The 15304-nt window shown below is 36.4% G+C and overlaps 1 protein-coding gene and 1 pseudogene across 15 annotated transcripts in view; one reads left to right on the top strand and one right to left on the bottom strand.

Annotated features, from left to right (window-relative positions):
* LOC140513767 (TP53-binding protein 1-like) overlaps positions 1 to 15304 on the bottom strand; it is a 130585-nt gene that overhangs the window by 74417 nt on the left and 40864 nt on the right. The gene's annotated exons all lie outside the window — the stretch shown is intronic.
* Positions 5485 to 15304, top strand: part of LOC140513822 (enhancer of rudimentary homolog pseudogene) — an 86555-nt pseudogene continuing 76735 nt past the window's right edge.

Raw genomic sequence — 15304 nt, 5'->3', positions numbered from 1 at the left:
GGAAACTATATTTTGCTAAAAGGTAGCATAGAAAATGAAATCAATATTAAACGTATAAACACCAAATGGCACAGCATTCAAATTCTTAAAACTGAAATTAAATGAAACACAAGAGGAAACACAGTAAAACTATACTAGTGAGGGACCTCACTTTACTCTTCTCAGACCTGGATAAATCTAACCACAAAATAAATAAGAAGGAAATTAGGGAGATAAATATAATTTTAGAAAAATTAGGTGGGAAAGACTGGATCAGAATAAAAAGGAGTATACCATTTTCATAGTTCTACATGGCACCACGAAAACTGACCACGTATTAGGGCATAAAAACTTCATTAACAAATATAGGAAAACAAATATTCAATGCACCCCATTTCAGAACATCAATCATGCAATAAAAAATGCATTCAATAAAGGATCTTTGAAGTCAAATTAAAAGTTGGAAACTAAATTATCTAACCTTAAAGAATGAATAGATCAAAGAACAAATCCAGAAACAATCAATCATTTAATTAAAGATAATGGTAACAATAAGACAATATACCAAAATTTCTGGGATGCAGCCAAAGCACTATTTAAGAGAAAATTTATATCTCTAAGTGCTTAAATCAATAAAAGAGAGAAAAAGGAAATCAGTGAAGTGGATATGCTACTAAAAAAACAAATTAAAAATATTTAATTAAACAACAAAATAGAAATCGTGAAAATCAAAGAAGAAATTAATAAAACTGCAAGTTTAAAAAACTAAACTACTAAATAAAATGAAATGGACTAGATATGCAACTAGAAGACTAGAAAAAGAACAAATTAAAAACCCACAAAATAGAAATCCTGAAAAATCAAAGGAGATTAATAAAATTTAATGTAAAACAGCAACAACAAAACACTGAAATAAGTCACTGGTGAATCTGGTTTCTTTTCAGTAGCAAAAATGAAAAGGATGAATGTGTAACCAATTAAGATGAAATTAAAGTAACTGACTACATCAATAACAAACGCAACAAAAATCAAATGACTGTGATTATATCAGCAGATGCAAAAAACTCAACAAAATACAACACTCATTCCTATTAAAAACACTGGAAAACACAGAAATAAATAAAACTTTTCTTAAAATGACAAGTAATATTTTTCTAAACTCAAGAGCAAACATTATCTGTAATGAGAATAAAATACAAGCCTTTTCAAGAAGATAAGGGGTGAAACAGGGATGTCCATTATCACATTATTCAATACTGTGCTAGAAATGCTAGCTATAAAAATAAGACAAGAGAAAGAAATTGCAGGAATAAGAATAGTCAATGAAGAAATAAAACTATTTCTTTTTGCAGATAATGGTATACTTAACTTGAGAGAATCTACTAAAAAACAAATTGAAACAATTCACAAATCTAGCAAAGTTGCAGGATATAAAATACATGCAGCATTTCTATATATTACTAGCAAAACCAAGCAGGAAAAGATAAAAAGAAAAATTCTGTTTAAAATAACCACAAGCAACATAAAATACTTGGGCTTCTGGCTGCCAAGAACTCTCAGGAATTTTAGGAGCACCATTACAAAACACTTTCCACACAAATACAAACAGATCTAACTAACTGGAAAAATGTTAAATGCATGGGTAGGCCAAGCCAATATAATAAAAATGATAAATCTACCTAAATTAATTATCCAGTACCTTACCAATCAAAAAAAATTATTTGATAGAGCCAGAAAAAAACGGTAACAAAATTCATCTAGAAGAACAAAACATCAATTATCAAGGGAATCAATGAACAAAATGTTAAGGAAGGCAGCCCAGTAGCACCGGCTTTCAAACTCAATTGCAAAGTGGTAGTCATGGAAACAATCTGGTACTGGCTAAGAAACAGAGTGGTGGTTGAGCGCAACAGATAGGTACACAATGCGTAGTAGGAAACGACCATTGTAATGTAGTGTTCGATAAACCCAAAGATCCACTAACTGACAAAAATTGCTGAGAAAACTGGAAAGCAGTTTGGCAGAAACTAGATATAGCTTTTCACAATGTGAGAATACATCTCACGATGTGTACCAAGATAAGGCCAAAATGGGTACATGGTTTAGACATAAATGGTGACATCATGAGCAAATTAGGTGAGCATGGAAAATTTTTACCTATCAGATCCATGAATAAGGAAAGAATTTATGACCAAACAATAGATTGAAAGGGCTGCAGAAAGTAAAACAGATCATTTTTTTATATAAAATTAAAACAGTTTTGCACAAAGAAAACAAATGCAGTCAAGATTAGAAGGAAAGCAAAGAAACTGGGGAGGAAAAATCACAAATTTTTCCTGATAAAAGCCTCATCTCTCAAACATAGAGGGAACAGAGTCAAATTTTAAAAAATAAGAGCCATTTCCCAACCGAAAAATGGTCCAAGGATATGAACAGGCAGTTTTCTAAAGAAATAAAAGCTATCTATAGTAATATTAAAAAATGCTCTAAATCAATCTTGACTAGAGAAATGTAAATTAAAACCTTCTAAGGTACCCCGTAGGGGCAGGCAGCTGTACATAAGAGTATTGGGCCTACAAACAGGAAGACCTGAGTTCAAATCCAACCTCAGATACTAAGTATGGGCAGACGACTTAATTCATCAGCTTCCTCACCTGTAAAATGAGCTAAAGAAGGAAATGGCAAACGCCTTCAGTATCTTTGCCAAGAAAACCCCAAATGCAGTCACGAAAAATCAGACATGACTAAAAGGACTAAACAACAATAAACCATTCTTTCCAAGTTCATTTTCTTGAATGGCCATCCCACTTCTTCATGGAATAGAACATACTCTGAGCTGTCAAATTAAGAATATAACAGTAATGAAGATGTAAATTAAATCAAAGAAAATGGATCTATTCCATTTCACATCTAACTGTCACTCCTCCAGTGTTACTAACATTATTTCAATGATCAGCCTTAGCTGGGTCTCAGGCCAGACTTCGTGCAGATATGTTTTTCTCTCCACCCTTCACTGTTCACTGTTCTGTGAGACTGCTACACATAATCTTCGCTCATTCTCCTCATAACATTTCGCCAATAAGCACACTCTCTAAAAGGATCCACTAGCCAAGCAAATAAAATCCTTGCTGGCTACGGCAATTTCTGGGCTATTTAGGTCTCCTTGTTATAGTGATTGCTTTCATCAGTTAAACTTCTCCAAGACATGGTAAATAAGCAGTCAACATACTTACTTTTGCCTCTATCTTATAATAAATAGGCTGAGTAAAAGCTGTTGTAATAGCACAAAATACTGTCATCTCACCTTTATTCTTTTTTTCTAACTCCATGTTAAATTTAACCTCTAAAACTGATCATAAATTGTTACCAGCTTCTGATCGAGCTACATACAGACAGCAGATTCTGAAATAATAAACATTTCCAATCAGCTACGATGTGCTCAACTTCATATTTTTATGTAATGCTGTTCAGTGTTTAACATGTGCAGGTGAAAAGAACATCTATAACTAAGGAGAAATTACTAATTTGCCAAAGCATAAATATATTATGAAAGTGTTTTAAATGCCTTGATTAGAAGCTATTACTATAGGAATACAATGTATTCTTAATTTAAAAGTCATCAAATTTTCATCCCAAATATTATGGAGTAAAAGAAGCATTTCATCCTTAAACTTTCATGAATTTATGTGGGATATGTACAATTTAGGTTAGGAAAAAAAGTTTTCAGACTTCTCTAAAAATAATTTGAATGTAAGGATTTTTTTCCCAGAATTTTCCCAGATAATTGTTATCTGTTAGTTACTTTAGTTTGTTTGATTTGCGTTTACAAAAACAACAACAAAATATTTTTCACCTTTAATTAACACACAACATCCACAAGAGTAGACGAAAAAAAAAAATCCTAAGTAGGTAAGCCTACTTCTTTCTGAAACAATGTGGACTTTGACATGAGTCATTTCTTTTGTTTTTTAAACAAATAACCGCAATTTTTATTTGGATGCCATGTTCACAATGTTACAATTCTGAGGATAAATCTTTTCTTTAAAAGCTATGATTCCATAATAAAAAACCAAAGAATAAGTGATACTTTCACAAGAAAAATTTTTTAAACAAAATAAAAGGAGTATAGGACCCAAAATCCTGCAATTTACACCATTTCTCCTCAGGTTTGAGTTTTCCTCAAGAGGCACATGCTGGACTATTCATTTGGATCACCGGGTCACAGATTTAGTGCTGGAAGGAACCTTACAAGTAATTCAGTCTCAGATTTCATGGTCTCAGGACCCCTCACATGTTCAAAAATTTCTGAGGACTCTCCCTAAAGAGCTTTTGTTTATATCGGTCATATCCACCAGTCTTTACCATATTAGAAATGAAAACATCTTAGTATTACTATGAAAATAAGGATCTCAGGGATCTCTCGGACCACACTTTAAGAATTCATGATTTAGTTCACACCCCACCCCAAATACTACAAATGAGAAAACTAAGACTCAAAATAGTTAAGGTCACATAAATAGTAAGCAGCAGTCAGGATTTAAAATCCAACCCTCTTTTCTATCACACCAAACATAGCGTTACCGTTGTGGTAGGGGAAGCCTTCTCACACCGAGTTTGCTAAAAATTGTCCATACTCATATCTGATATATTCTAAGTTTCTCATAGCATTTCTTCCCTATAGTTAGAATTAAAACCATCAAGTTCTTTCTTCCCCAGATCTCCATAGACTATGTTAGCAGATTGACTGATGGCCTTAAATGGGCTTCTTTTATAGAATAAGGAAGAATTAGAAGTGGGGAAAGGAGGAAGAATTTAATACCAAATGCCCCAGGCACTTGGAAATTTACTATATTTCTAAAGCCTCTCAAGAAAGGTAAATCCATAACCATTCATTTAGCCCAATTCAGTGTTGGGTACACTGATGGAAAGCTCTCTTTTATCTCTAACCCCTTGTTAAATATAAACTCATTTCCTCTTTTCTTATCCTCTGGGAAGATGGAAAACAGTTGGTCACCATTTGTTCTTATACTGCAATAATACAATATATTGTATATAATAATAATACAATATATTCCCATAATGGGAAGGACCAATAGTCCAGCTATTCTAATATTTTGTGTCTGATGGTAATACCAAAGAATAATTTGTGGGAGAGCATGGTTACATATATTTATCTATATATACCTATATAGATATCTTTCAGTCATATCAATATGTAAATTACAGTTTGCCTTAATTTATTTTTAGCCTGGCACTCATGAAATAGTTTATATCAACCCAGGAGTTACTTAAAATTTTTTTTTTGCCCAATTACCCCTTTAACTAGTCATATAAATTAATTTGTGTAAATGCGCAATGTAGTGTGTGAAGTATTAGTACTTCCTTTGTTGGTTTAAATCTATATTCTGTCCCTTATTTTTAGTATTATACTGAGATTCTAAATAATATAAACAATTTTTCCAATTATTTATTAGAAGTTATTGCAAGTTCAGCTTTGTGGCTGCTGAGCTTTTTCAGTCTTACCTGACATGTTGTGACCCCATTTGGAGTTTTCTTAGAAAAGATACTAGAGTGCTTTGCCATTTCCTTTTCTAGTTCATTTTACAGAAGATAAAATGTAGGCAAGCAGGGTTAAGAGACTTGACCCGGTTCAGACAGGTAGTACGTGTCTGAGGGATGGCTCAGGAGGAGAAGTGAGGCTGGTGACTTGCACAGCACTCCCTCACTCAAAACAAAGTCAAGAGAAAGTCATGTCATCATTTCTATGATGTCATGATTCTCTTTGAAAACAAAGGACAAATACAACCTGTGAGTAGACTAAGCTGCCTAAATGGGGACTCAGCCATCTGGGCAACTCAGCTCATCAACCTAGCCCTCTCCCTTTTCCTTCTCTCCCAAAGAAGGTAAATTTTGGTTGCCAGAAGTTGATCAGTTAACTTGGGGTACACTGCATTGGCTAGATTCCTTCCCCTTTTCTTTCCTTCTTTCTTGTCTCCCCTAAAACCTTAGACGCCGTGCACTCTGAAGCCCATGGACTGAACAATGAAGGGTCCTTGCCCAATCTTCACTCAATGGCTGTTTTGGAACCTCCTGGCTTAGAGTGAATGTAAATAGTAAGTTTCTCTTTGAAACAACAGGCCTGAGACTCCTGCCCCTCCCAGCACGATTTATCTACTTATTATTTTCTATTAAAGGAGCTATTCCCTTGACTACTTTTTAAAGAAGCCTATTCACTGAATGGACATGACCTCATTTTCAATGAGTACCTGAAAAGGCCTTAGCCTAAAAGGCCAAAGTCTCCCAGTGCATCCTGGGTCATCTCCAGTCATGCTGATGATTCAGACAGCTCTGGAGGAGAAGGGAGGCTGGTGACCTGCACAGCCCTCCCTCACTCAAAACAAAGTCAAGTTCAAGTCATGTCATCATTTCTCTGATGTCATGGTCCTCTTCAAAAATGGAGGACAAGCACAACAGTGTGTCTGAGGCCAAATTTGAATTCAGATCTAACTAACTGCAGGCCAGGTGCGCTATTCACTCCAGCACCTCAGCTACCGTTTACAAGTTCACCTTATCCATAGTCTTCATAATTTTGCAGATTTCAATCAAAACTAGACTTCTCAGGCTTTATATTTCCAAACTAAATAATCAAATAGATCAATGAACTGGGAAAACCAAAAAACTAGAAAACCAAAAATTTTAAAACCAAAATAGAAATTCTAAAAATCAAAGAGATTTCAAAAAAATTGAAAGCAAATTAAGGAAACAATTTTTATTAGGTTATTCTCAATAATAAAAAGACTCTCTATATTCCTTTACTCACTTTCATTGCCTTTCTGTGGACATTCTTCAGTACTGTTTGTCTACTGAAATGCAGCAACCAGAGTTCCAAGTGGTATTAAGAGTAGGCTAAGATTGTTTACTTTGTTTCTAAATAATCCTCGTAATGATGTCCAACATCTGGTTCTTTTTGACTAGAGTAGCTAGCACACTGCTAGCATGTCACAATATCCTAGTTACATACGTCATAAAATCAGAAACTTGCTGATTTGTAAGGAATCTCAAAAGTCATCTAGTGCAACCCTTATTCAAACATAAATCTGTAATGCTCCCAATAAGTAATCAAGTCTATCAAGGCTCTACTTGAAGACTTCCATTGACTGAGAGCTCAGTAACCTATCCCGCCAAAGCCTATTCCATTTGGACCGTGACTTGTTAGTGTAATCTTTGAAATCTTTCTTTTATGAAAGAGCTTTAAACCACTTCCATGTAATTTCTGTGCAGTGGAAATTCCATTCCACCCCAGTCTTGCTCTTTGAGGCTATGAACCAAATCTAATCCCTCTTCTGTATAACAAGATAATGCTTTAAATAGTTGAGAACAGCTATGTTGCTGTCCTACCCCACCCAAGTTCTCTCTTCTTCAGGATAAATAGCCCAGCTGTTTCACCTGATCCCTAGTGGCAATTTCCCCTAAAAAACTTCGGCTTCTTAGCCTTCTGTTCTCCAAATTAAACAGTCCCAATTTCCTTAATTTCTCACCAAATACAATTTTTCAGCGCTTTATTTGGATTTATTGTTCTAATGTGAACCCTTTAAAACTTTTTCTCAATATTCAATCTCAAAACTGAGCATAGTTGATTCAAGACTTCATTAATTCAGAATTTATGATAATTCTGAAAAAGGTATGCACAAGTTTTTCTATGAAGAAAAGATTTGCTACAGCAGATCAATATTAAAAATAAGCTCAAGAAAAATGCTTTAACTCCTTAAAAGAACTTTTATTAAGCATCTTAAAGTACCTTAGAAACTATGATAAAAAAAGTGAACATAGAAGGCCTAACATTTTCTTAGCCTAATCACCGAAATTCAAACTACTGTACTTATGTAATAAAACCACACATCTTTTAATATACATCCATCACAGTCCTCAAATATGTATGAAGCACCTAGTACATATCCATGACAGTGCTAAGCACTGGGGAGACAAAGAAGGAAAAAAATCCCCTCTCTCCAAGAGCTCACACTTTACAACAGGGGAAACCATGCAAACAACTGTATACAAACAGGATATACACAAACTATATTAGAGACTATCAAGAGAAGAAAGGCAGTAGCATTAAGAGGGATGTGGAAAGGTTTTCTGGGGAAGGTAAGATCAAGAGATCGAGATGAAGAAGAATAAAATTCCAAGCCTGGGAGACAAGTCAGTAAAAATGCCAAGTGGAATTATGAAGCGTCATATGGGAGGAACAGCAAGGAGGCCAGGGAGAGGAATACACAAGGGCCTATACCAAGGGGGTTCAAGGGTCAGAGAAGGGACAAAGGCAGAATCAACAAGACTTGGCAACTGATGAAATATGATGGGGTTAGAAGGAAAAGAGGAAGTAAGGGGAAAGAATAACAACCAGGTCAGGAGTCAAAATAAATGGTGCTCTTGATAGTAGTATGTAAGTTGGGAATAGTGGAGGCTTTGGGGAAAAGAGAATGCCTTCAGTCATGGACATACTAAGTTTAAGATGTCGACAGAACACCCAGTTTGAGATGTCCAAGAAAGGTCAACAGAAAGGTTAGGGCTGAATAAAGAGATGTGGGAATCTTAAGTATAGAGACGATAGCTGAACCCATTGGAGTTGGGAAAAATCACCAAGCAAAATAGCAAAAAGAAAGAAGGGAAGAGCCTTGGGCATCACCCACAATTAATGGGCGTGACCTGGATGAAGATACTGCAAAGGAGATGAGAAAAGACTAGAACAGGGAAAGACCTGCAGACAAACCAGCAGACTTTTATCATAGATCAAGTGCAAAATGATAATGACAATGAAGGCCTGTACCAGGGCAGCAGCATCGGAACTAGATTGGATATGGGGGGTGAGAGATAGTAAGGAGTCCAGGATTACACCCAGGTTTCAAGTTGGAAGTACTGGGAAGACTGTGGTGCCCTCAACAGTAGTAGGGAAGGCAAGGGGAAGGGGAGATTCAGAGGGCAAGAAAGTGAGTTCTGTTTTGGATATGTTGAGTTTAATATGTCTACTGGATAGCTAGTCTGAAGTGTTTAAAAGACAACTGAAAATGCAAGAATAGAAGTCGGCAGAAAAGTAAGGGCAAAATCAGAATCACCAACGTAGACATGATCATTACAGCCATGGGAGCTGATGAGAAGACCAAGGGAAGAAACAGAGCTATAAGACAGGGCCCTGCGGGACACCCACGGCGACGCGCACCTACAGCGGCGTGCCACAAATGAGGATCCGGTAAAAGAGCACAAGGAGGGATCTAACAGATGGAGGAAAACCCTAAGAGGGCAGTGTTAAAAATTAACAAGAAGAAAGTACTAAAGACAAAAGTGCTGCGTCAAACTCTCCAGAAAGAGGTGAAGAAAAGAAAAAAGCCAAAGAAAGATGAGTGAGAAATAAAATACTGGGTTACACAATTTATTCCAAGCAGTTACTCAGTATCCCTTACCATAACTAGTCAAAATTCTTTAAATTATACTCTTAAAAAAGAGCCTATTTATGTAATTAATATAATGGAAATATTGCCCAAATGTCGAATATGCCTTTAGAAACTCTAGAGTTGGCTTCACAGAAACATTATAGTGCCAATTTTCTGTCTCTTACAAATATTTTTCTAATTACACTCTCTCACATAGCACTGCAATGATATTCATACCTCAAGGATCCATGATTTTATTGGGAAGGATACTCTATCCATCCTCACAGACTGCAACCCCTTCAATGGCTTAACATATGATCTTTTAGTGAAAAAGGAAAAGATAAACACTTGGGCAGAGCCAAGATGGCAGAACAGAGGCAGGGACATGCTCAAGCTCTTCCCCCAAATCCCTTGAAATACCTGCAAAAATTGACTCTAAACAAATTCTAGAGCAGCACAAGCCACAAAATGAAAGAGTAAAACTTATTTCCAGCCCAAGACAACCTGGAAGGCCAACAGGAAAGATCTATTGCACTGGGCTCAAAATGGAATGCAACCCAACTGCCAGCACAGACGGACTGGAGCAGGCCTCAGGGCACTGACAACTGCTGTGATTTCCAGATTTCTCAACCCAAAAATGCCAAAGACAGCTTTAAAGGTCGGTGAAAAAGTTCTCTCACCTGGGTGAGAGGAGAACATGGTCTAACCCCAGTTCCCAGGGCAGCGGCAACCACTGCTGCAGAAGTGGCGCTTCTGGAGTTCTCAGCCTACAGACAGTAGGGGAATTGAGTGCAGATCTGAGTCTCAATCATGAGTGGTGGTCCTAGGGTGAGGAGGAGCACTGGGGTGAGAAAGAGCGCTGAGGTGGCAGAGCTGGTGGTGGCTGTGCAGAGGGAATCCTACTCACAGTTCCAGGGCAGAAAAGAGTGCTTGTGATTGCTCACAGACCAGAGCACAGGTCAGGAGAGGAGTGAACACCTCTCCTTGATTATACCACTTTGGAGGAACTGAAAACTTATGGGTGCCTAGAGATATGTCAGAAAACAGTTGCTGCACAAAACCTCTGAAACCTGGGATAGTATATCCTCCACTTAACAAAGAGCTCAAAAGTCAAGTAATTGGCTGGGAAAATGCCCAAAAAGGGGGAAAAAATTAGACTACAGAAGGTTACTTTCTTGGTGAAAAGGTATTTTCTCCCATCCTTTCAGATGAGCAAGATCTAAGCATACTATCAGAGGAAGACATAAAAGTCAAGGCTTCTACATCCAAAACTTATAAAAAAAAATATGCAATGGACTCAAGTCATTGAAGAGCTCAAAAAGGATTCTGAAAATCAAGTAGGAGAAGTAGAAGAAAAATTGGGAAGGGAAATGAGAGTGATGCAAGAAAATCATGAAAAACAAATCAACAGCTTACTAAAGGAGACCCAAAAAGATAACACCTTTAAAAATAGACTAACCCAAATGGCAAAAGAGGTCCAAAAAGCCAATGAGGAGAAGAATACCTTAATGAAGGAGAAGTTTCAAAAGCTCACTGAACAGAATAATTTGTTGAAAGAGAGAACTGAATTCAGAGAAATTAATGACTATGAATTAAACCAAGCAGTTAGTAAACAAAACCAAAAATTTGAAAAAATAGAAGATAATGTGAAACATCTCATTGGAAAAACAACTGACCTGGAAAATAGATCCAGGAGAAACAATTTAAAAATTATGGCACTACCTGAAAGCCTTGATCAAAAAAAGAGCCTAGACATTATCTTCCATGAAATTATTGAGGAAAACTGCCCTGATATTCTAGAACCAGAGGGAAAAATAAATATTGAAAGAATCCACCAATCACCTCCTGAAAGAGACCCGAACAGAGAAACTCCTAGGAATATTGTGGCCAAATTTCAGAGTTCCCAGATCAAGGAGAAAATACTGCAAGCAGCTAGAAAGAAGCAATTTGAGTATTGTGGAAATACAATCAGGATAACACAGGATCTGGCAGCTTCAACATTAAGGGATCAAAGGGCTTGGAATGGGATATTTCAGAGGTCAAAGGAACTGGGACTAAAACCAAGAATCACCTACCCAGCAAATCTGAGTATAATACTTCAAGGGAATAAATGGTCATTCAATGATATAGAGGACTTTCAATCATTCACTTCATACTGAGGAAAAGACCAGACCTGTATAGAAAATCTGACTTCCCAAGACAAGAATCAAGAGAAGCATGAAAAGATAAACAGGAAAGAAAAATCATAAAAAGACTCTAAAGCTGAACTGTTTGCTACATGGAAAGAATGTATTTATAACTCTTGAATCTTTCAGTAATTTGGGTACATGGAGAGATTGTACATACGCGCGCGCACACACACACACACACACACACACACACATATAAAGATAGAGAGTACAGGGTGTGTTCAATCAGAAGAGATGATATTCACACAAAAATAAAATAAAATAAAAATTAAGGGGTAAAGGAGGAAAATACCGGAAAGAGAAAGGGAGAAATGGAACGGGGCAGGCTATAACTCATAAAAGAGATAAGAAAAATCTTGTTCAATGGAGGAGAAAAAGGAGAGGGGAGAGGGGAAAAATGAAGCTACTCTCTTCACATGTGGCTGAAGGAGGGAATAACATGCTCACTAAATTTGATATGAAAATTTATATCATACCACAGAAAATTAATGACATCTTTAGTTTGGGGGAAAGAATTTCAGTCCAAATTTCCTAGAGGACGGTAACCTCAGGTAAAATTCGGCTTTGATTGTAAAGTCAAGGTTTTAATGGTAAATTTGATTTTACGATGGCTATTTAATCAAGAACTAGAACATGTATAGAAAGGCATGTAAGCCACTTCAGATTTGCCTAAAAGATGTTCCTTAGCCAAAGTGAAATTACAATATTTGAAACCTGGTCATTGTAACTTGCCATTTTTAGACGCTATGGGACTGTTAAGTGACTGTTCTTCTGAGTCTAACTCCAGGTATGGATAGCAAGAAAGGCAGTCTGAGCCTCCAATACATGATGCCAGTAAGCCTGTGAGATGCTGGCATGAGCTGCAAAAGGTGATCTCATGGGAAGGGTGGGAGAGCAGCTGCTCAGCATGGGCTGAAGTAGGATTCTCCTGACTCAATTTCCCCACTGACACCTGGCAGACTTTAAGCCTGGCTGAATGCAAGTTCACAATCTACTCCTGCCTGGAATTGACATGAAGTTGGAGAGATACTGGTTCCCTGCAGTGTCCCTACTCTTGTTGGCAATTTCCTATAGTCAAAAGGTTTGTAAGCTTAATATCAGATCTATTAAATTACAGATTATTGGTAGGGGAACATCTGAGGTTAAGTCTAAAATTAAGCTATTATTCATAGGACTTTAGACCAACAACAACAAGTTAGAGTCCTTTAATTCTTAGTAATACTGTGGAGACGATCAGGTCAAGAGCTTGTGAAGTTAGCAACATAAATATTATTTGTGTCTCAGTTGGTTAATGTTTAAAAAAAAAATTCTTTTGTGGTCCATATTGTAAATGTTTTAAAAAGAAGTATCACCTGACCAAAAGTTTGAATTGTTTTATCTGTTGTAAACTGTGTTAAAAATGAAAAATAAAATTAAAAAAAATTAGAATGGAGGAGATGGAAGCTAATGACTTTATAACAAATCAAGAAATTATAAAACAAAACCAAAAGGATGAAAAAAATAGAAAACAATGTGAAATATGTGATTGGAAAAACAACTGACCTGGAAAATAGATCCAAGAGAGATAATTTTAAAATTATTGGTCTGCCTGAAAACCATGATCAAAAAAAGAGCCTTGACATCATCCTTCAAGAAATTATCAAAGAAAACTGCCCTGATATTCTAAAACCAGAGGGTAAAACAGAAATGGAAAGAATTCACTGATCACCTCCTGAAAGAGACCCCAAAAGGAAAACTCCTAGCAATATTGTAGCCAAGTTCCAGAGTTCCCAGGTCAAGGAAAAAATATTACAAGCAGCCAGGAAAAAAAAACAGAAAAAAACAATTCAAGTATTGTGGAAATACAATCAGGAGAACACAGGATTTAGCAGCTTCTATACTAAGTTATCAGAGAGCTTGGAATATGATATTATAGAGGACTAAAACCAAGAATCACCTACCCAGCAAAACTGAGTGCAATACTTCAGGGAAAAAAATGGAATTTCAATGAAATAAAGGAATTCCAAGCATTGTATTCTTGTTGAAAAGACCTGAGCTGAACAGAAAATTTGACTTTCAAATACAAGAATCAAGAGAAATATGAAAATGTAAACAGAAAAGAGAAGCCTTAAGGAACTCATTGAAGTTGAACTGCTTACATTCCTACATGGAAAAACATTTGTAATTCATGAGACCTTTTTCAGTATTAGAGTAGTTAGAGAGAATTTATATGTGTGTATGTGTATGTATGTAGGTGCATATGTGTATGTATATCATATGTGTAGGTATGTATATGGGTGTGGATGGATAAACAGACAGATAGGCAGATAAGATAGATAGATACAGAGGAAGAGAGAGAGACAGAGAGACAGAGGGTACAGGGTGAGCTGAATATGGAAAATACCTAAAAAATAAAATTTACTGTTGAGAGGAATGTACTGGGAGAAAGAGAAAGGGAGAGGTAGAATGTAGCAAATCATCTCACATAAAAGAGGCAAGAAAGAGCTTTTATGATGAAGGAGAGGAAGGAGGAAATGAAAAGGACTAAGGGAGCCTTACTCTCATGGGATCTGGCTTAAGGAGAGAATAACACACACTCAGTTGGGTAGGGAAATTTATTTTACCCTACAGGAAGGCAGGAGCAAAGGGGATAGGAGAGGGAGGATAATAGAAGGGACATCAAATTGGGGAAAGGGATAATCAGAAGCAAGTACTACTGTGGGAACAGGTAAAGAGAGAAAATGGAATAAATGGAGGGCAGGACAGAGAGAAATGTGGTTGGTCTTTCCCAACACAACTGTCATGGAAGTGTTCTGCATGGCTACACATGGATGAGCTATATTGAACTGCTTGCTTTCTCAGTGAGGGTGAGTGGGGAGGGAGGAAGAGAATATGGAACTCAAAGCTTTAAAAATTAATGTTAACAATTTTTTTCATGCAACTAGGAAATAAGATGTACAGGCAATGGGGTATAGAAAACTATTTTGCCCTATAGGAAAACAGAAGGGAGAGGGGGTGGGAAAAGGAGGAGGATGATAGAAGGGAGGACAGACTTAGGGGAAGGGGTGCATGGGGTACATGCTGTCCTGGAGTGAGGGGTAGGGAGAGATGTGAGGAAATTTGGAATTCAAATTCTTATGGAAGTTAATGTTGAAAACTGAAAAATAACTGTATTACGTATTAAAAAAAAAAACCCGATAAACACTTAATAGCCAACCTGGCATCACCAGGCCCATACTGGAAGCCTTTTTCACATGAAATGACCTGTCAGAGCTTATAATCCCACTAATATAACCTTTGAAAAATTAAGAATACCTCAGCACTATGATGATATGTTCTTATTTGCAGTCTCTCAGTAGTATGCGACACAGCTCAAAACAATTTATAATCTTGAAATAGATCCCAGAAGAAGTATGGACATTAAATCTTTCAAGTCTTAATTTCTAAGATTTATATATCTGTTAAATCATACTTAGAAACTTAGTCTAATACTCTTGAAGAGAAAACAACTATTAGCAAATTATTTAATTAAGAGCCTATTTGTAGTTCTATGAAGAATAATTAAGTGAATATTTAGTATTTCTAGATGACTCAACTGAAAATACAGTTTAGCTGTGCTCCCTACCCCACTTCCACAATTTCTCCCCCTAAAAAAAGCAAGGTAAGTACAATTTATACGTATTTGTGAAATTCAAGAACCTTTATGACTATAAGGCAGCCAGAATT

The sequence above is a fragment of the Notamacropus eugenii genome, chromosome 7 (assembly GCF_028372415.1).
Source record: "Notamacropus eugenii isolate mMacEug1 chromosome 7, mMacEug1.pri_v2, whole genome shotgun sequence".
In the NCBI taxonomy this organism is placed as follows: domain Eukaryota; kingdom Metazoa; phylum Chordata; class Mammalia; order Diprotodontia; family Macropodidae; genus Notamacropus; species Notamacropus eugenii.
The sequence above is the reverse complement of the archived record's forward strand: the minus strand, read 5'-3'. Positions and strand labels throughout refer to the sequence as shown.